The 23,045-nt window shown below is 47.4% G+C and overlaps 1 protein-coding gene across 1 annotated transcript in view; it reads right to left on the reverse strand.

The window, feature by feature from the left end:
* The window catches only part of BCAR3 (BCAR3 adaptor protein, NSP family member), a 107,750-nt gene extending 97,880 nt beyond the window's left edge, over positions 1-9,870 (reverse strand). The window contains exon 1 of the mRNA XM_066597364.1: positions 9,716-9,870. The gene's annotated coding sequence lies outside the window, so the exon portion shown is untranslated. The remainder of the gene's footprint in view (positions 1-9,715) is intronic.
* Positions 9,871-23,045: the final 13,175 nt, after the last annotated feature.

The following is a 23,045-nucleotide window of genomic DNA, read 5'->3' on the forward strand; positions in this document are numbered from 1 at the left end:
TCTATCAGAGAGATGGTAAGCCAACAATAAGCCAGATGGCCCGAGCAATGCCCTGCAAAAGGGACAAACTTCAAATACATTTCCAGCACAAAAGGGCATTTGAGCGCTCAGACGGGCACACTAAAACCTTCTACAAGCAGCCACTCCTGGTTAACAGAACCTTCTCTGTACTCTAGTGAAATACATATGTTAAAGGTGCCAACATGCTCATTAGTACAACCACGTTACTATTAAGAATTACGAGCAGCCTGGGTGGTGCCGGGGTCCCTTCTCTACACAAGAACAGGACTGTATATTGATGTGCCGTTACAAGAATCTCCACACTTGATTAGGGCGCAGAATAGCATTTCATTTCCACTATAGAATTAGATACATTTATACGTGTAGTTTTTGAAGTATCTATTGAGTATAAAATGGTATGTGTGCTAATTCTTTGCATAGTCTCCTTGTGGTCAACAGTTTTCATTAAGGCCGCCGGCACATCGCAGAATCAGGAGCGGGCGTCCGCCTCTGGATTCCGCAGGGAATACTGCGCATAACATGCTATTGAAAAACGCTTTTTCCTCTACACGAGTGGAAATCAATTGCGATTTTCCGCTTGAGTAGGAAACAAGTTGCAGCATTTTCTATTTTTGAGTGTAGTCAATGGAAGTAGTCTAATCCACGGCCCTTCCGCAATGACATTGCGGGAAGAACGTGGAATCCGTGTTATCGCTAGGCAATGATACAGGAAAAGCAGAGATTTAATTAAAAAAAATTAAAAAATTTTAAATCTGCTTTGTGCATGTCTGATGGCTCGCCCGGTGGACCATCCACAGTACAGAGCAGATTAAAAGAAGGCAGGTACACGCAGATGCCAGCCGGGCACAGGGTTAGAATGCAGAATCCGACCCACCCATGTGCAGCTGGCCAAAAGGCTATGAACACATTGCAATCCTTTTATTTATTTATTTTTAAATCAGTGCATTTTGGGAAATGAAGATGTTTTGTAAATTGGTTTTCATGTCATTTCGATACTTGTATTATGTTTCAGGGCACTGCAGACTGGGGGACTTCAATCTAAGCAAATTCTGTCAGAGTAGACTGACAGATTGCACATTCACAGCAGGGAAGGAGCTGAGAAACATTCACTGCCTTTCCATTGAGTTATTACAAAGGACTGTATAACAGTGTTGGAAGGTGATGGAGATCAGGAGGACAGAGAGCTCATCAGAGAAAGCTACTACTACTACTACTACAGAGGGCCATTGTTCACTATGGGTTCATTTTCTTCTCTTATGAGCAGTGAGGTGAAAGGGACCAGCAGCTACTTGGAGAGATAGCTGTACAGTACTGAGTAGATAGCCTTTGAAGAGAGGAGAAGTGGGGAGCTAAGGCTGGTTTCACTTCTGCGTTGGAACCGTCTGAAGGTTCCATTGCAGACCTGACTCAAAATACCAAAAGGAATAAGTGCTGCATGCAGCACTTTTTCTTCTGTCTAAAAGCAAGGCAGCTGAGCAGAAACTGAATGGACCCTATTATAGTCAATAGGGTCCATTAGGCGCTGTTCAGCTGTGGGGATTCCCCTTTCCTGCCCCTTAAACAGGGAAGGAAAGCAGAACCCCGGCGCTGTTCTGAATCCACTCTTAGCTGAAAAAACAGCTGATCGATGCTGGGCAACTTCAATGTAGGAGATGCTGCAAACTAAGTATGACGCTTTCTAAATGCATGAGAAGGAATACCCAATGCAAGGAACACATAAATGCAGCATTTGCTTTCTGCAGAGTCTCAGTAAGGTATGCGTGTATTCATTTTTAATGCTTCCCTGCCATTTAAGGGGTTGTGTTTTAAATAGTATGACTGCGTGCCAGATTTAGTAAACGTTCTGCAACATTTTTATATGTCCAAAAAGCAAAGTACAGTATAAAAAAAAATAAAAAAAATAAAAAAAAAACAATCCGCACAAAGCTTGGAGATATACAATTCTCTAAACTATGAACTGAAAGGGCACCATAGGCCCCTTCAATGTAATGACTGAAGTGGTATCAGCTACTAGTCTCCCCATAGACATGAGATAGTCAGAGGATTCCCTCAAGCTTGATGGGTATCCCCAATACAAATCTAATGCATGTGAGATGTACTGATCCAAGTATAGCTGGCTACATAGGGAGCAATTATTAAAAAGATTCAGTATCCCTGTCATTCAATAACGACAGACAATGAAAAAAGCCCCGGGATAGGGCTGTAACACTGCACCGAACATTGTACTCAGTCATATTGCTGTTGTGAACTGCACCAAATGTAATTACAGGCACGAACCTCTAAATATATTTAGCATATCTTTCAGGCTGTCAAAGTTGCAATTTATACCAATTTTTTGCACCGCACACTTTTAGAAACAGAGGCTAATGGTAAAAGATCCAAAGTTGCAAATCACGACTGATCAGAAATCAGGCTTACAGAACATGAATGATCAAAACAAATATGCCCCAATGTCCTTTGCAGAACTAGGACTTATCTAAAAATGGCAGTGGGTTTTCCTGATGGGTCATTTCTTTGTACCGTGTCTTTAAGTCACCAGCTGATGTCTGTGGGACCACCACAAGACTAATCATGCTCACTGAGAAACATCTGTGAGATGCTACTCTGTTGGAGTCATTTCCCAACAAAACCTAAGCCGTACACCCTTATTATACATGGACCTGGAGCTTCTCAGCAGGATTTATAAACATGAGGTTCTTTGTTACATTTTTAACAAATTCTACAAGCCGACTAGCCACTTCACGACGACCTCTTTTTAGTGCTTCCCTACACTACTGGGTGCAGTACTGTATGGTGACCCTTGCCACCACAACACAGCACCCACAGATTGGGCAACTGGGTTGTTCCTTAACACCACAGCTGCCAGGCTCAGTCCCTATGACTGTGGGTCACACCACACCGTAATAACCAAGGTCACCATTCAGCACCGCACTACATGAACAGGTCTCTGGAATCGGGTAGCAGTGGTGGCATCAAATACCAGTATCGGATAAGCCTGACCATATTTATTAAACTGACTATTTACCCTGTAAGTAACAGCTGTCTGCATAGCTGCGATGTTTGCCAAAATCAAAATGTGTACACAAAGTCTCCCTATCCAAACCACAAAGTATGCGGCAAGCAGCATCATCCAGGGCAGCGTTGGTCATGGTACAAGAAATGAAAGGATTTCGGCACTCCTAATAACTCCACTCACAGTACTTAAAAATACCTTCTTTGGGACAAGTGCATTACAAATGTCTTATTATTAGGGTTTGCAAATAAATACGCAGAGACTAAAATAAACTATAAATACTTGTAAATGTGCATGAGAGAAGACGCGTATGGGAGGCGATCTCAGCTATAGTCAGCAGGTTTGCCTTCCTGATTCCCTATGAGCAGGAGTCATGTGCTTCTTGATAACATAGGAAGAAAGAAGGAATGATGTATTTCTAGGTTGACTATATATAGCAAAATGTACCAAGAAGTTACAGAACGAGGTCATATCATATCTCATCTGGTCACCAATCATGTGACTTGCATGGAACCGAGCAGAAAAAGCATATATATGAGCAGGTTGTCCTACTCTCTCTGATATGGATCAGTGAGCTCTGTATTCTCTGGACAGCTCATTAATCCTTACCATCAGAAGGTCAGGTCATCGCCATTAAATATTCAGAGGGTTATTATTACAAAGAGGATAGGGAGGCTTTGGTTTTATGGTAACCAATAGAAGTTTCGACACAACTTTTGTGGAACTGGCCACCCATAGGGAGAGGTCTCCTGTGAAATCTACAGCAGGTTGGTCAAAACTCTCAGACTCCCACTATGCCATTTTTGGGCAAAAAGGGAAAAAAATCTTGATATGATGCAAGCCTTACAACAGTTTATGTGCATGTCCCCAGCAATAACCACATCCTGTGCTTTTGGGATCCCCAGGCTTCTTTAAAAAACTTCAGTCACATAACAGTCATCTCTCTATTGACTTAATCCATTCAGATGCTATAGAGATATAATAAAAGGATCCGCACATAGTCTGTACCATCTCAGTATCAACTTACTTCCTACACTGATGACACCTTTGATCATTTACCGTACATCCTAAGCCACGGACATATGTAGTTTAATATAGACGTCACCGGATCAAAGTGATCAAACACTTTATATGCTATCTTACCAGAAGTAAGTGGACATCTGACCAAAAGTTTTACCTATACATGTTAAGACGACCCTCCAAGCCTGAACATCCAAAGATGGACGCACCACTTCTCTGGCTACCTGATGCACACTGTACATAGTGCAAACCGGTATTCTTAAACACCACATGCTGCTCTGACTGGTCAGTACTGCTCATGTGGACAGCACTGGTCAATCAAAGCTGGTGTAGTGTCTTAGAGTAATGATGCATACTAACGTATAAGTGTTGTTACCAGAGGGTTGCTTTAATACTTCGTGTGGCCTCCTTTGACAACAGATGCTCTCCATGGTATACTTTCTACTAACTTCTGAAACACTTCAGCTGGTATTTCCTTTCATCCATCCTGCAAATGTCTGACAAGTTCTCTCAAAGAAGATGGACGCTGTTCACATTTTCTGATCTGACATTACAATTTGTCCCAAAGAAATTCTGTAGGGTTCAGGTCGGGCCTCTGCGCAGGCCAGGCTAGTCGTGGAACATCCATATCTTCAAACCAATGTAAAACAGCATTGGATTTATGACAAGGAGTGTTGTCTTGTTGGAAGTATTGCTGACCATTCCCATATAGTTGGCAGCACATTATTGTCTAGAATGTCTAGGTATACCTCCATGTTTATGGTATCCAATGGACTGAGACCATGCCACGTAAAACATCCTGAGACCATAACGGATCCTCAAACCATACTAAACTGTTGGCACAATACACTCAAGCAGAAAGTGTTCCCCAGGCTCCTCCACACCCAGGTACATCCTTCTGATTTAAAGATAGAGTAGAATGTTACTCCATTATTCAACTGTCCAATGATGATGCTCCTTGCACCATTGTGGACGGACTAAGCATCTTCTATGAGACTGGCCAGATGTTTGCAGGGTGAATGAAGGGAAAGCCCAGCTGAGGTGCACAGACATTAGTAGAAAGTATGCCACGGAAAGTATCAAATGTAATTAGGGTCAAAGAAACCTCACTATGTAAATAAATACTACTTCTGATCAATGCTTAGGTAAGGCATCCAATTACTTTTAGTAGGCTCATGTATAACCCATGTATAGCACTGTTTGACAGCAATTTTGTTGAACAGAAGCATGTTCTATGAAACAAGTACATTTCATGGCAGGATCTGTCTAGTAGAGACAGCCTTGTAATTCTTCAGGACTGATACTTGTGTTCAAGGTGTTGCTTTTAGACAATGGCTTGTGTCTCATCAGTGACACTTGCAGACAACTTACCTCCCATTTACACGGAGCGATAATTCGCTCAAACGACAGTTTGAGTGACAGTTGTGAGCGTACATCTTTGCATAACTCCAAGTAGCTAATTAGCTACTAAAGAGTTAATGCAGGTGGAGCGGTATACTGCCGCGATAGCTCAGAGAACAAAGCAGTTGTTTTGTATGTACAGCTGCTTTGTTTTCGTCGCTTTCTGCTGGTGCCCCGATGAGAGCTGCCAGCGGGATACCAGCTGAAAGAATGTTATCAGCACCATCCACTGAGATATCAGTGTGCGGCGCTGGTAAGGCTCATCGATTGGCTAGAAATGATCAATGAACGAACAGTGCACGATGGCCGCGTGTTTAGACTCAACGATTATCGCTAAAAGGATGGCTTTTGAGCGATAATCATTATGTCTAAATGGGCCTTACAAACCCTACATAAATAAAATATATGGCTACTTGTTCGATATATACAAACAAGCTTTTTGTTGCATTCAAGTAGTGAATGAAGTGGAAGGTACAATGTAAGTAGAAGCTTCACCTATAATTATGGAGGCCCCTGCTTACTGGCAAAAAGGAAGGGTCATGTAACCATTAGGACATTGCAAACACTGTATGTCCAGGTCATTATAAAATGAGTATGTCTGGGATTGGAAAAAAAAAAAGCAGCAGCTACCACCAGTTTATGTGATAGAATAAGGTCTAATGCCCTCGGCTGGATTTCCGCCGCGTAAAATGTGGCGGAAATCCGGGGGGGGGGGGGGGTTCACTGCAGCTATTGGCCGTCTGCAGACGGCCGGGTCGGATCCCCCAGACCCCTGCTGGAACTAGTGCGGGTCTCGCCTTCTACCGCCACTCCGGCTCTCTGATGTGCTGGCTGCTGGCCAGCCGGAGCATGCGCAAAGCGGAGCCGGCGGCCCGGGAATGACATTTCTATGTGGGCCTCTGCGAGACCCGCACAGAAATAGAGCATGCCACGATTTGTTTTCCGCGTGAGTATAGCATAAATACGCGCCGCGCCCACCGCGTCATATGACTCCGCCGGCGAGTCATGCGCTTTACTGCGAATGCGTGCTGGAGCGTCATGCAGGATGTCGCGCAGCGGAACCAGAGGTAAGTATGGGGTCTTTTGGGAAGGGGGGGGGGGGGGGGGTGCCGGACTCCCCTGCGTTATTCCGCTTGCGGAGCCCATCACGGCCGTGTGCATAAGGCCTAAGAATTGACTAATGCCTGTTAATCCCCGGTGTTCTCTGCTGGTCTTTGTTTACTATGATGTGCCACACACCCATATGACCACTACAACAAATCACTGGCCTTGTTCCATACAGGCAAGCATCACTCCTGAGGCCAGTGAATAGCTGCACTGGTCACGTGGGGTTATGGTGTGTCATTGAAGTGTCACTGCTGGAATGGAAGAGGATTTAGCAGATTAAAAATGATCATTTTTAATTTTATCACTTTTACCAATTCTCTTTAACCCCCAACAACCCCCTTTAAAAGGTTTGCTTTAGAAAAAAAAAACAAAAAAAAAACATCTCCATAAAGGGCTTATTCACATATGCATATTTTTTGCAATGGGTTGCACATGGACCCATTGACTGCAATGGGCCTTTTCCACCACACAGTTTTTTCCACAGACCTGCAGTCCTTAACTAATCAATTTGGATCCTGACAGCAGGGCAATGATGTAGCTTTAGGGGGTGCAGCAGTAGTGAGCAGGCGCCTAAGCTAGGGGGCCCCCCCAATAGCCCCCCTGACGACATGCCATCACTGGGCTATTTCCTGCCTTCATGTCGCACCACAGTTAAAAGTAATGTCGCACAAAGTAATTGCCCTAAACTCCAGTCAGCAAGCAGAGGGAAACCTTCCTCATTCAGGCTGCTGCCTGAGCAACCCGAGTCCTCCTACCCCGATCTCCTGCTCATACTGTAGTAAGAGCAGCAAACTGGGAGGGTGGTGGGGTCCAATATATTGCATAAAGTAGAGCCAAGTTATCTATGATGCGACTTCCAGTTGCGCACACAACAGGAAGCCATTGGTTACCAACTTTGCTGTTAGACCTTTGTCCACATGTTGAAGTTTTTGTAAAAACACCTAAAACCTTGGGGAGTAAGGACATATGCTAAACTGTTCCAGACAGTACTGCGCTGTGATCCACATTCAGCTCTGCATGAAGGTCACAAGAAACTGGAACACCGCTGAGCTTTCATTTGCTAATGTACACAGTAGTGATGAGCGTAGAATACATTACAGCTGTCAGAGGCGATGATGCCACAGAGGACAGGCCCTACAAAGAACTGCTGGAAATTAAATTGGACTTGCTAAATCTTCATTGATTTATCCTGGGGGAGTCCAAAGGATCTTTTTTTTTCTCTTTCTGCACCCAGTACAGCAGGACAGGAACAGTTCATGCAGGAGACCATCATAGTTACTATGTACAGGGCATAGTGCATGAGAAAAGACAATACCCTCCTCCCCTGGAAATAACTAGTCACTTAGGGTGCATTCAATGTAAAGTTACGCATTGAAATCAGTGGATTATTTCCCCGTGTGAAGTCCATCCATATTGCAATCAGACGGAACTTGCGTGGGAGAATCGTTCATGGGAATGCACCCTTAAGGCTCCTTCACACGAGCGTGTTCGCGCACGCAGATTCTGCGCATGCTAAACACAGAATATAACCCATCGATTTCAATGGGTTCGTTTTTAATAAGGACCTGCTCTATTTTCCTGCATTTTGTGCAGCAAAGGCCCCATAGAAGTCTATGGGAGATGCTCAGATATGCACGGGGAAGGGTGAAACACTGCGCAAAACACAGGAAAAGATGGCAGCTATACCTCATTAGGCTTTAAGAGCAAATCAATTGCACGGAAAGGGAGTTTCACATGTGTGTGTGTGAACTGGCCCAGCGCGCAAATATAACAGTAATATGAACCAGCAAGCGCATTAGGCCATCTACGTTGCTCTTCAGACATCGTTCGTGCGCAAATACGCTGCGCTTTGGTGAGCGTATTTGTGCAAAAGCTCATGTGACATCGCCCTTAGGCTTTATTCACACGTGTGTATATCGGCCGCGTTTTCACGCCCAGCTGATATACACGACCATCTGAGGCATTGATCTCTAATGCACTCATTCACACGGGCGAAGTTACGGCGTGTAAAAATGTTGCGCCATAAAAAAAAAAAAAAAAAACGGAACAAACAAGACGAAGTACGCTGTGCAATTATACGGTGGGCAAAAAGACAGTTCTGGTTTTATCTTTTAAAAGATATACGGCAGCAGCTCCCATGGACTTCTATGGGAGCTGAAGGAGAAAAAAAAAAGGAAGGGGGGCATTTTAGCAGCATCCAACGCTGCGAAAAACTTATAGATGCCTCTATTTAGGCATTTCCGAGGATTTATGCCGAGCGAGGGCTTTCCGGCGTGTAATGTATTTTTTCGCTAAAAACGGTCATGTGAATGGACGAGAAAATGCTAATTAAGTTTGGGACTTGATTCTGGAAAATCGGCCATTCATGCGAATTTATGGCGCAGACGAGAGAACGTACGAACGCATACGCTCGTGTGAAACGGCCCTTATGGTAAGATTGTTCTAAAAACGTTATTACCCAAATTATCCCTGTGGCCACAGCTCCCATGATTATGCTATCCGACTGCCTCTACTACACATGTAACATTGGATATGCTTCCATGTGATAAGGAAACAGTATACAGTGAGGACCAATGACTAAAACACCGATCAGATGATAGCCTAATGAATCCACAATTTGCAGCTAATGACCCTGTAAGGTGACCCATATCCTAATCAGCAATACCCCTGACATCAGTAAACTGAAATACCATTTATCTGTAGGCAGCATTTGTTTGCAAATTCCAATCTTTATGGCTGGACCAGAGTGCAAATCCCCAGGTGACATCAAAGCAGCATAGGTGTAGCCTGCAGAATTACCTGGAGGTGCGAGTCCTCGCTGGTCACATAGTACTAACTGCACACCATTCACTCCATGGGTCATAATTACATGTATATAACGTTCCATAATAACTACTATAATTAATGATTAGTTGAATAATCTTAAACATAAATGACAGAGATGGACTCTAAACCCTGGCTAGACTATAGTCTCAGACTGGACTGAACCCATTGCTGTCAATCACAGCTTTTCCTTAGGATTTGCCCCGGTTATGGCATGGTTCTGCAGGCTTGTACAAAGTTACAGGCTCCATGCAAACTATTGCTGAGCGGGCATGTAATAAAGGGGATCCTGCATGCAGTTTAAAGGTCCAGCCGTCTGTAGTGCCTCACCTGTTTGTGCCGAGTGTTATCCTCCGGCCAGCATAGCGGACAGTCCAGTGTAATAACTCCTCGCCTCCCCAGTGGCAGCGCTCTTCAGTAGCCACACATTGCCCGGTGCAGATCCCCGGCAGCTCGCACTGCACACAGCAGCTCCGGGCAGGCTCAGCGCTTGGCAGCCACTCCCCTGCCCTGCCTGCTAGTGATGGGGAGCCTGGGGCTGCTGCTTTACACGTGATGACCCAGCTGTGTCCCGCACTACACACAGGGGACAGTTAGACTTTGCCCACGTGACCTGCAGGAGTTCCTGGGGTTCCCCTCTTTGTATCTAAACACAGATACTTATTGCTACATTGTCAGCCAGTAACATAAAGGCAAATGTGTCTGTAGCAATATATCAAGTAAGTAGAATTAGGCGACAGCGATTTTGTAGCGTCAGGACTCCTTCACACTGGCGAGAAAATCGGGCGATGTTTTTTCACACCTGTGATGCTCCATGAAAAAAAAAAATTGCAACATCTCCTTCCTTTCTGTGATATCGCCCATTGTTCTCAGTTGGGCTGGCAGCAGCAGCGCCGGCCTTGTTGAAAGCAATGGGAAAATATTGCAATCACCTGCTGCAACTGTGACGGCCGCAGCGGGGGATTCCTTCATCCAGGGATTTCACTTTGTCTTCAATGGGCCCCATTGAAAGCAATGAACGAATGTTGCGATCTTGTGCCGCTGCTGTGATGGCTGCGGCAGGGGATTCCTTCATCCCCTCAGGGAGTCCCCTCACCACTGAACACTGTGACAGCAGGGGCAGGGTGTTCAGTGATGATGGGACTCCCCGCGGGGATGAAGGAATGTCCTGCTGTGGCTGTCACAGGAGTGGCAGAGTACTGCGATCTTCTCCCATTCATTTCAATGGGGCTGGAGCCACTGCCGCTGTGAAATGGCCCGATATCGCTCTTGCCAGTGTGCAAGAGCCCTTACTTGAGGATAATCTCGCATTGCAGCGCTGCCACCCGTGACAAAATGTATCAGGAGAGATTTCTAATGTTAAAATTGCATTGCACAAAAATCGCAATCTTTTGCAATGCGATGCAGGGCTAAGTTCCGCGAATTAGCCCCGCCCCCGTACCGCCTCTCCTCATTGCAAATAGTGCAGAGGGGCGGAGAGGAGGCAGAGAGGGGGCGGGAGCTCAGTTCCTGCTCCTGGCTCTTCCATCCTCCCCCCCTCCTGCAGATGAGGACAACGTATATCGGCTCGGCGTGTAAACCGAGCCGATATACATTCGTGTGAATGCAGCCTTAGGGTATGTGCACACATAGTGGAAATTTGCTCCATGTAATCACATTGAAATCTACACAAGACATTATTACTGATTTCGTTGATTTCAGACTTCGCTCACTGCATTGAGCTGCTTTTCAGCAGCAGATTTGATCCACAAGATCACTAGATTCCACTGCAGATTTCTGATGAAGTTTGATAAAGCCCCGCTCACTGACGGCACACTGCATTGTAGTTTTGGGTGCCTTTTATAAATTCCACAACAATTCTGTGGTGTTTGAACATACCCTTAGGCCGAATGCATACATTTGGGTCAGATTCCGTATGCGGAATCCCGCAGCGGAATCCTACCCAGTGCCCGCCCCCTGCGAACCCATCCGGATCTGTCTTGCGGATGTGCCGGGTGGGACATGCACATTACAGATAATGCCGTACCATCACCAGGTGACAGCTGCGGACAGGCTGTGGATCGGACGGCTTTCATTGACTTCAATGGATGCCGCCCACGCGGAATCTGCACCAAAATAGAACATGCTGCAATTTTCCCTACGAGGGTGGAAAATCGCAATTGATTTCCGCTCATGGACAGGGAAAAGCGATTTTCTATAGCATATCTATGGACAGTATTTGCTGCAGAATCTGGAGACGGACGCCCTCTCCGGATTCCACAATGCGAATACGTGCATTGGGCCTTAGGCTTCCTACATGCGACCATATGTGTTTTTACGTTTGCCCGTATGCACCATATAATCGCATGAATGAAGATTTGACCCCGTTGAGTCCCGAACTTTATTTGCGTATTTCAAGCTATTTGCACAGGGGGGCACTGCTGCGTGAATGTTAAAAAATACGCAGAAGCGATAGAAATCAAAGAAAATGCTCGGAATGACCTATAATTAGAGATGAGCGAACGTGTTCTTCCGAGCTTGATATTCGTGCGAATATTAGGGTGTTCGGGATGTTCGTTATTCGTAACGAACACCATGCGGTGTTCTGGTTATTTTCACTTCCTTCCCTGAGACGTTAGCGCGCTTTTCTGGCCAATTGAAAGACAGGGAAGGCATTACAACTTCCCCCTGCAACGTTCAAGCCCTATACCACCCCCCTGCTGTGAGTGGCTGGGAAGATCAGGTGTCACCCGAACATAAAAGTCGGCCCCTCCCGCGGTTCGCCTCAGATGCCGTGTGAGTTAGATGAGGGACAGTGCTGTTTGTACCGGAGCTGCTGTAGGGAAAGAATTGGTAGTTAGTGTAGGCTTCAAGACCCCCCAAAGGTCCTTATTAGGGCCACTGATAGCTGTGTGTTGGCTGCTGTTAGCAGTGGCAAATTTTTTTTTCTCAAAATCGCCTCTGCAGACCGTTGCACCTGGCATTAGGGACAGAAGTGCTGCATAGGCAGGGAGAGTGTTAGGAGTGAGTGTAGCCTTCAAGAACCTCAACGGTCCTTTCTAGGGCCATATTTATCCGTGTGCAGTACTGTCCAGGCTGCTGTTAGCTGTGCTGCATTTTTTTTTGCTTCTCAAAATCGCCTCTGCAGACCATTGCACCCTCCATTGATACTGCAGGGAAAGAATTGTATAGGCAGGGCCACAACACAGTTATTATTCATTGAATATACGCAGTGCTGCCTTTTGGTGCCAAAAAACTGAAAACAAATCTATTTGTCCAGCCTCTGTCCGTCCTAAGGGCGGTGGACACGTGTGAGCTGCGTGAACAACATTGCTAAATCAGACGCACCCAGCTACGCTTTACTGCTGGCTTCGCCATTTGCTTTCCTTAATTGGGAAAAAAATACCTGCTCTCCAAGAGTTATAATAACTCTGCTACCCTCACGTTCTGTGACACATAAGCAGGGACACAGCACAGTTATTAAACTTCTCATGTTCATTGAATATACGCAGTGCTGCCTTTTGGTGGAAAAAAACTGAAAACAAATCTATTTGTCCAGCCTCTGTCCGTCCTAAGGGCGGTGGACACGTGTGAGCTGCGTGAACAACATTGCTAAATCAGACGCACCCAGCTACGCTTTACTGCTGGCGTCGCCATTTGCTTTCCTTAATTGGGAAAAAAATACCTGCTCTCCAAGAGTTATAATAACTCTGCTACCCTCACGTTCTGTGACACATAAGTAGGGACACAGCACAGTTATTAAACTTCTCATGTTCATTGAATATACGCAGTGCTGCCTTTTGGTGGAAAAAAACTGAAAACAAATCTATTTGTCCAGCCTCTGTCCGTCCTAAGGGCGGTGGACACGTGTGAGCTGCGTGAACAACATTGCTAAATCAGACGCACCCAGCTACGCTTTACTGCTGGCTTCGCCATTTGCTTTCCTTAATTGGGAAAAAAATACCTGCTCTCCAAGAGTTATAATAACTCTGCTACCCTCACGTTCTGTGACACATAAGCAGGGACACAGCACAGTTATTAAACTTCTCATGTTCATTGAATATACGCAGTGCTGCCTTTTGGTGGAAAAAAACTGAAAACAAATCTATTTGTCCAGCCTCTGTCCGTCCTAAGGGCGGTGGACACGTGTGAGCTGCGTGAACAACATTGCTAAATCAGACGCACCCAGCTACGCTTTACTGCTGGCGTCGCCATTTGCTTTCCTTAATTGGGAAAAAAATACCTGCTCTCCAAGAGTTATAATAACTCTGCTACCCTCACGTTCTGTGACACATAAGCAGGGACACAGCACAGTTATTAAACTTCTCATGTTCATTGAATATACGCAGTGCTGCCTTTTGGTGGAAAAAAACTGAAAACAAATCTATTTGTCCAGCCTCTGTCCGTCCTAAGGGCGGTGGACACGTGTGAGCTGCGTGAACAACATTGCTAAATCAGACGCACCCAGCTACGCTTTACTGCTGGCTTCGCCATTTGCTTTCCTTAATTGGGAAAAAAATACCTGCTCTCCAAGAGTTATAATAACTCTGCTACCCTCACGTTCTGTGACACATAAGCAGGGACACAGCACAGTTATTAAACTTCTCATGTTCATTGAATATACGCAGTGCTGCCTTTTGGTGGAAAAAAACTGAAAACAAATCTATTTGTCCAGCCTCTGTCCGTCCTAAGGGCGGTGGAGACGTGTGAGCTGCGTGAACAACATTGCTAAATCAGACGCACCCAGCTACGCTTTACTGCTGGCTTCGCCATTTGCTTTCCTTAATTGGGAAAAAAATACCTGCTCTCCAAGAGTTATAATAACTCTGCTACCCTCACGTTCTGTGACACATAAGCAGGGACACAGCACAGTTATTAAACTTCTCATGTTCATTGAATATACGCAGTGCTGCCTTTTGGTGGAAAAAAACTGAAAACAAATCTATTTGTCCAGCCTCTGTCCGTCCTAAGGGCGGTGGACACGTGTGAGCTGCGTGAACAACATTGCTAAATCAGACGCACCCAGCTACGCTTTACTGCTGGCGTCGCCATTTGCTTTCCTTAATTGGGAAAAAAATACCTGCTCTCCAAGAGTTATAATAACTCTGCTACCCTCACGTTCTGTGACACATAAGCAGGGACACAGCACAGTTATTAAACTTCTCATGTTCATTGAATATACGCAGTGCTGCCTTTTGGTGGAAAAAAACTGAAAACAAATCTATTTGTCCAGCCTCTGTCCGTCCTAAGGGCGGTGGACACGTGTGAGCTGCGTGAACAACATTGCTAAATCAGATGCACCCAGCTACGCTTTACTGCTGGCTTCGCCATTTGCTTTCCTTAATTGGGAAAAAAATACCTGCTCTCCAAGAGTTATAATAACTCTGCTACCCTCACGTTCTGTGACACATAAGCAGGGACACAGCACAGTTATTAAACTTCTCATGTTCATTGAATATACGCAGTGCTGCCTTTTGGTGGAAAAAAACTGAAAACAAATCTATTTGTCCAGCCTCTGTCCGTCCTAAGGGCGGTGGACACGTGTGAGCTGCGTGAACAACATTGCTAAATCAGACGCACCCAGCTACGCTTTACTGCTGGCGTCGCCATTTGCTTTCCTTAATTGGGAAAAAAATACCTGCTCTCCAAGAGTTATAATAACTCTGCTACCCTCACGTTCTGTGACACATAAGCAGGGACACAGCACAGTTATTAAACTTCTCATGTTCATTGAATATACGCAGTGCTGCCTTTTGGTGGAAAAAAACTGAAAACAAATCTATTTGTCCAGCCTCTGTCCGTCCTAAGGGCGGTGGACACGTGTGAGCTGCTTGAACAACATTGCTAAATCAGACGCACCCAGCTACGCTTTACTGCTGGCTTCGCCATTTGCTTTCCTTAATTGGGAAAAAAATACCTGCTCTCCAAGAGTTATAATAACTCTGCTACCCTCACGTTCTGTGACACATAAGCAGGGACACAGCACAGTTATTAAACTTAGATAATTCATTCACTAGAGGCAGTGGGGCCTTTCGTTTTCCAAAAAGGGCAAAAATTATATTTGGCCTGCAGTCTTGCGCCAATTTATTTCCTGCCTGTGAAATCAAATCACTGGTAATACAGCATGCTGAGGGGTAGGGGTAGGCCTAGAGGACGTGGACGCGGCCGAGGACGCGGAGGGCCAAGTCAGGGTGTGGGCACAGCCCGAGCTCCTGATCCCGGTGTGTCGCAGCCGACTGCTGCGCGATTAGGAGAGAGGCACGTTTCTGGCGTCCCCACATTCATCGCCCAATTAATGGGTCCACGCGGGAGACGGTTATTAGAAAATGAGCAGTGTGAGCAGGTCCTGTCCTGGATGGCAGAAAGTGCTTCGAGCAACCTATCGTCTACCCGCAGTTCTGCGCCGTCCACTGCTGCCAATCCGAATCCTCTGTCTGCTGCTCCTCCTTCCTCCCAGCCTCCTCACTCCACTACAATAACACCTGCTCAGGAGCGGGAACACTCCCAGGAACTGTTCTCGGGCCCCTGCTTAGATTGGGCAGCAGCGGTTCCTCTCCCACCAGAGGAGTTTATCGTCACTGATGCCCAACCATTCGAAAGTTCCCGGGGTCCGGGGGAAGAGGCTGGGGACTTCCGCCAACTGTCTCAACAACTTTCTGTGGGTGAGGAGGACGATGACGATCAGACACAGTTGTCTTGCAGTGAGGTAGTAGTAAGGGCAGTAAGTCCGAGGGAGCAGCGCACAGAGGATTCGGAGGAAGAGCAGCAGGACGATGAGGTGACTGACCCCACCTGGTGTGCAACGCTTACTCAGGAGGACAGGTCTTCAGAGGGGGAGTCAAGGGCATCAGCAGGGCAGGTTGCAAGAGGCAGTGCGGTGGCCAGGGGTAGAGGCAGGGCCAGACCGAATAATCCACCAAGTGTTTCCCAAAGCGCCCCCTCGCGCCATGCCACCCTGCAGAGGCCGAGGTGCTCTAAGGTCTGGCAGTTTTTCACAGAGACGCCTGACGACCGACGAACAGTGGTGTGCAACCTTTGTCGCGCAAAGCTCAGCCGGGGAGCCAACACCAACAGCCTCACCACCACCACCATGCGCAGACATATGATGGCCAAGCACCCCGCAAGGTGGGACGAAGGCCGTTCAGCGCCTCCGGTTTGCACCCCTGCCTCTCCCCCTGTGCCCCAACCTGCCACTGAGATGCAACCCCCCTCTCAGGACACAGGCACTACCGTCTCCTGGCCTGCACCCACACCCTCACCTCCGCTGTCCTCGGCCCCATCCAGCAGTGTAGTTCAGCGCACCGTCCAGCCGTCGCTTGCGCAACTGTTGGAGCGCAAGCGCAAGTACGCCGCCACGCACCCGCACGCTCAAACGTTAACCGTCCGCATAGCAAAATTCATCAGCCTTGAGATGCTGCCGTATAGGGTTGTGGAAACGGAGTCCTTTAAAAGTATCATGGAGGCGGCGGCCCCGCGCTACTCAGTTCCCAGTCGCCACTACTTTTCCCGATGTGCCGTCCCAGCCCTGCACGACCACGTCTCCCGCAACATTGTGCGCGCCCTCACCAACGCGGTTACTGCCACGGTCCACTTAACTACGGACACGTGGACAAGCACAGGCGGGCAGGGCCACTACATCTCCCTGACGGCACATTGGGTGAATTTAGTGGAGGCTGGGACAGAGTCAGAGCCTGGGACCGCTCACGTCCTACCCACCCCCAGAATTGCGGGCCCCAGCTCGGTGCTGGTATCTGCGGAGGTGTATGCTTCCTCCACTAAAGCACCCTCCTCCTCCTCCTCTGTCTCGCAATCAAGATGTGTTAGCAGCAGCATGTCGCCAGCAGTCGGTGTCGCGCGGTGTGGCAGCACAGCGGTGGGCAAGCGTCAGCAAGCCGTGCTGAAACTACTCAGCTTAGGCGATAAGAGGCACACGGCCCACGAACTGCTGCAGGGTCTGACACAGCAGACCGACCGCTGGCTTGCGCCGCTGAGCCTCCAACCGGGCATGGTCGTGTGTGACAACGGGCGTAACCTGGTGGCGGCTCGGCAGCTCGGCAGCCTCACGCACGTGCCATGCCTGGCCCACGTCTTTAATTTGGTGGTTCAGCGGTTTCTGAAAAGCTACCCACGCTTGTCAGACCTGCTCGTAAAGGCGCGCCGGCTCTGCGCACATTTCCGCAAGTCCCACACGGACGCTGCCACCCTGCGCACCCTGCAACATCACTTTAATCTGCCAGTGCACCGACTGCTGTGCGACGTGCCCACACGGTGGAACTCTACGCTCCACATGTTGGCCAGGCTCTATGAACAACGTAGAGCTATAGTCGAATACCAACTCCAACATGGGCGGCGCAGTGGGAGTCAGCCTCCTCAATTCCTTTCAGAAGAGTGGGCCTGGTTGGCAGACATCTGCCATGTCCTTGGTAATTTTGAGGAGTCTACCCAGGTGGTGAGCGGCGATGCTACAATCATTAGCGTCACCATTCCTCTGCTATGCATCTTGAGAAATTCCCTGCAAACCATAAAGGCAGCTGCTTTGCGCTCGGAAACGGGGGCGGGGGAAGACAGTATGCCGCTGGATAGTCAGGGCACCCTCCTGTCTATTTCTCAGCGCGTACAGGAGGAGGAGGAGGAGCATGAGGAGGATGAGGAGGAGGGGGAAGAGACAGCTTGGGCCGCTGCTGACGGTACACCGGCTGATTGCCTGTCATCCTTTCAGCGTGTATGGCCTGAGGAGGAGGAGGAGGAGGAGGATCCTGAAAGTGATCTTCCTAGTGACGACAGCCATGTGTTGCGTACAGGTACCCTGGCACACATGGCTGACTTCATGTTAGGATGCCTTTCTCGTGACCCTCGCGTTGCACGCATTCTGGCCACGACGGATTACTGGGTGTACACACTGCTCGATCCACGGTATAAGGAGAACCTGCCCACTCTGATTCCCGAAGAGGAAAGGGGTTCGAGAGTGTTGCTATACCACAGGACCCTTGCGGACAAGCTGATGGTAAAATTCCCAGCCGACAGCGCTAGTGGCAGAAGGCGCAGTACCGAGGGCAAGGTAGCAGGGGATGTGCGTAGATCGAGCAGCATGTACATCCCAGGCAGTGCAACAGTCTTTAAGGGCCTGGCCAGCTTTATGGCTCCCCACCAAGACTGTGTCACCGCTCCCCAGTCAAGGCTGAGTCGGCGGGAGCACTGTAAAAGGATGGTGAGGGAGTACGTAGCGGATCGCACGACCATCCTCCGTGACGCCTCTGCCCCCTACAACTACTGGGTGTCGAAGCTGGACACGTGGCCTGAACTAGCGCTGTATGCCCTGGAGGTGCTTGCTTGTCCTGCGGCTAGCGTCTTGTCGGAGAGGGTGTTTAGTGCGGCTGGGGGAATCATCACAGATAAGCGTAGCCGCTTGTCAACCGACAGTGCCGACAGGCTAACACTCATTAAGATTAACAAAGGCTGGATTTTCCCAGACTTCTGTTCTCCACCAGCGGACAGCAGCGATACGTAAGCAATACGTAGGCTGCACCCGCGGATGGAAGCTACGTTCTCTCTCACCATCCAAAACGGGGACATTTCTGTTTCATCAATCTGTGTCTAATATTCCTCCTCCTCCTCCTCCTGCTCCTCCTCCTGAAACCTCACGTAATCACGCTGAACGGGCAATTTTTCTTAGGGCCACAAGGCTCACTCAAATAATTTTTCAGAACAATTTTTATAAGTTTCGATGCGCTTAAAAGCGTTGGAACTTTAACTTGAACCAATTTTTCGTTACACTGGGCTGCCTCCAGGCCTAGTTACCACTTAAGCCACATTAACCAAAGCGATTCACCTGCCATCTTGGTTGGGCATGGCCAATTTTTACTGAGGTACATTAGTACTGTTGGTACACCAATTTTTTGGGGCCCTCACCTACAGTGTAATCATAGTAATTTCTATGTTCTTCGCCTGCACTCATGGTACAGAAAGGTGTGTGGGGTTGGCCTACAGTTTAGCTACATAAATGTAACTTGTGCCTTGGCTATACTAAGGCTACTGAAATGGAACGAAGACTGCGCTCCCGCTATACTGCTGCTTCAGAATTGTTAATGGGGCCTGTCCTGAGTGCTACTATTGCTTACATGGAACGAAGACTGCGCTCCCGCTATACTGCTGCTTCAGAATTGTTAATGGGGCCTGTCCTGAGTGCTACTATTGCTTACATGGAACGAAGACTGCGCTCCCGCTATACTGCTGCTTCAGAATTGTTAATGGGGCCTGTCCTGAGTGCTACTATTGCTTACATGGAACGAAGACTGCGCTCCCGCTATACTGCTGCTTCAGAATTGTTAATGGGGCCTGTCCTGAGTGCTACTATTGCTGACATGGAACGGACACGTGGAGAGGACACGTAGTGCCTCAAAAACATCCCCCTCCAACAGGGAAAACATTGTTGGCAAATGCCTTTGCATTGGTTCGTCTGGTGGCAGTCCAAGAATTTCACCTTTACCGACACAACAAGAGAGCCCCCACACCATCCCCCCGCCACGGCCCACTTAATCCTGGCCACATTCCGAAAACCAACAAAATACAACCGTGCTACTAGGTCCGCAGTCACCACCACATTACCACCAACGCGGTTACTGTTAAGGTGCATATAACCACGGACACGTGGAGAGGAAACGTAGTGCCTCAAAAACATCCCCCTCCAACAGGGAAAACATTGTTGGCAAATGCCTTTGCATTGGTTCGTCTGGTGGCAGTCCAAGAATTTCACCTTTACCGACACAACAAGAGAGCCCCCACACCATCCCCCCGCCACGGCCCACTTAATCCTGGCCACATTCCGAAAACCAACAAAATACAACCGTGCTACTAGGTCCGCAGTCACCACCACATTACCACCAACGCGGTTACTGTTAAGGTGCATATAACCAGTCTGACTGGGGCATGCAGACACCTTGACAGAATGAATAGTGTGTGGCACATAGCTTCCCCATTGCTATGCCCACGTGTGCAGCTCCTGATGGCGGTGGCACAGGATTCTATTTCTCATTGCTTCTGTACAGCATTGTGGGCTATCGCCCCGCCCCAATTAAAGAGGGTCGCTGCCTAGCCGTGCCAACCCTCTGCAGTGTGTGCCTGCGGTTTCTCCTCATGGCAGACGCACTTCTAAATAGACATGAGTGTGGCGTGGCATGAGGGCAGCTGAAGGCTGCGCAGGGACACTTTGGTGTGCGCTGTGGGGGGGAGGGGGTGGGGCGGTTGGGCAGCATGTAACCCAGGAGAAGTGGCAGCGGAGTGTCATCCAGGCAGTGATTGTGCTTTGTTGTAGCTAGTGTGGTGCTTGGCAAAGGTATGCCATGCTAATGAGGGCTTTTCAGAAGTAAAAGTTGTTGGGAGGGGGGGGGGGGCACTCTTGCCGGTATTGTGGCTTAATAGTGGGACCTGTGAACTTGAGATGCAGCCCAACATGTAGCCCCTCGCCTGCCCTATCCGTTTCTGTGTCATTCCCATCACTTTGTTGAATTGCCCAGATTTTCACACATGAAAACCTTAGCGAGCATCGGCGAAATACAAAAATGCTCTGGTCGCCCATTGACTTCAATGGGGTTCGTTGTTCGAAACGAACCCTCGAGCATCGCGGGAAGTTCGTTCCGAATAACGAACACCCGAACATTTTGGTGTTCGCTCATCTCTACCTATAATGTCTAATTAGGGCGAGCTGTATTCTTTTCCCAGCATTGTATGCAGAGTAACTCCCTCCCCCTCCCTTTTTTTCCAGCTGCCACAGAAGTCTATGGGAGCTTGCTGCATATCACGCCAAAAGACCGATAACGGATTATTTAACTCAGCAAAAAAAAACGGTCATCTGAATGAACCCATTGAGATCTAATGGTCGCATTTTATGGGCGATATTTTTTTACGTGCCAAACTACCAGTGTAAATACGATCATCTGAATGCGCCCTTGGGGTTCCGTCACACAACTGTGTTTGCACACATTTTTGTACGTGCAAAATTTGCGCACGCTAATCCTAAATAATAGAACGCATTGCTTTCAATAAACTCGTTCTCGTGCAATAGAATGGATTTGCTTTAATAAGCATGTTTTGCGCATGCATTTCTTGCTCTAATTTCCTGCTTTTGCGCAGCAATAGCCCCGTGGAAGTCTATGGGAGATGCACTAAAAAGTGTAAAAGAAAGGGTAAAACACTGCGCAAAACACAGGAAAAGAAGTAAGCTGGACCTCATTAGGCTTTAATAGCCAGTCAATTCTATGAAAAGGAAGTGTCGTCACGCTCGTGTGTGAACTGGTCCTGCGCATGCAAATATTACAGTAACATGCGCTGACACGCACGCAAAAGGCTGATTGCGTGGCTCTTCAAACATTGTTCATGCACAAATACGCTGCGCCAAACATTTTTGCACAAAGGCTTCTTTTGAAGGAGCCCTTAGGGCTCATTCATATGGGCGTATTTGCTCACATGAAATTTATGTACGCGATACGCAGAGAATAGAACGCATTCATTTCAATGGGTTCATTCGCTATATATTACTCATGTAAAAAATCAGCACTTAATACACGGCATAAATGTGTGAATGAGCCCTAAATCGGCAGTGACCAGCTCCACACCTGAATTGCGCCTTCACATGCAGCGTAATCACATTAGGCTTTCTGTAGTGGAAAACCTGCAGTGATTATGCTTCAAAATCGTAATAGTTAAATCTGCATCTAAAAGCATTTGCGTAAATACACTCACCACAGCAGAGCAACATAATTAGCGTGTTGCGCACGTGTCTGCACATATTACTGCACTTTTTTGCGCACGCCAATTCACACACATATGACACACCCTTTCCATGGAATTTAATGGCTATTTATGCCTAATAAGGTCCAGCCGTCTTCTTTTCCTGTATTTTGCGCAATCTCACATCCTTCCCGTTGCGTAATTTCGCACCTGCCATAGATTTCTATGGCAGTTTTGCTGCACAAAGAGTAGGAAAATCGAGCAAGTCCAATTTTTTTGGTGCACGCATGAAATGCGGGCTTATAAAAACGAACCCATTGAAATCAATGGATTAAATGCTCTGTGTTTAGCACGCGCAGATTTCCCGTATGTAAAAATATTTGAATTCTGCAGCAGTAATAGACTTGCTGAGGATTCGGCATGGAAAATTTGCACACTAATTCAAACACTGCGGATTTTCCACTCTAATTCCGACAGTGAAAATCCTGCAGTATTTGGGGCTCATGTGAAGATGGACAAATGGCTGCTTTCAAGGGCTTCTTCACACAACCATATTTTAGGAAATTTTAAAAGAGACAGAAAAACTCACTTGATGCGCTCCATCCAACTGTATCAACCAGTATAAGTCTTACTTGATGTGGGGTGCCTTGGACTCCTGGCACCCCAATATCCAAAGCAGCAGGGAAATTCCAACGATGCAGGGGTGTATTTCATAAAACAATTTATTGTACACATGCAAAGGTATGTGGATAGATAACCATATTTTAGTGCATTTTGTTGTGCAGGAGCGAGCATATTTTGCAATACGCCCACGTGAATCCGCCCTGATTGAGGAACTGCTGCAGATTTTAACCATTGTATTTCAAGGCTAGAAATCCGCAGCATGAATAGAGATTATGCGTGTTCTGAGTCCGCAGCACGAATAAAGATGACACGTATTCCAAATCCACAGCAT

Source organism: Eleutherodactylus coqui, chromosome 3 (genome assembly GCF_035609145.1).
Source record: "Eleutherodactylus coqui strain aEleCoq1 chromosome 3, aEleCoq1.hap1, whole genome shotgun sequence".
Classification (NCBI taxonomy): domain Eukaryota; kingdom Metazoa; phylum Chordata; class Amphibia; order Anura; family Eleutherodactylidae; genus Eleutherodactylus; species Eleutherodactylus coqui.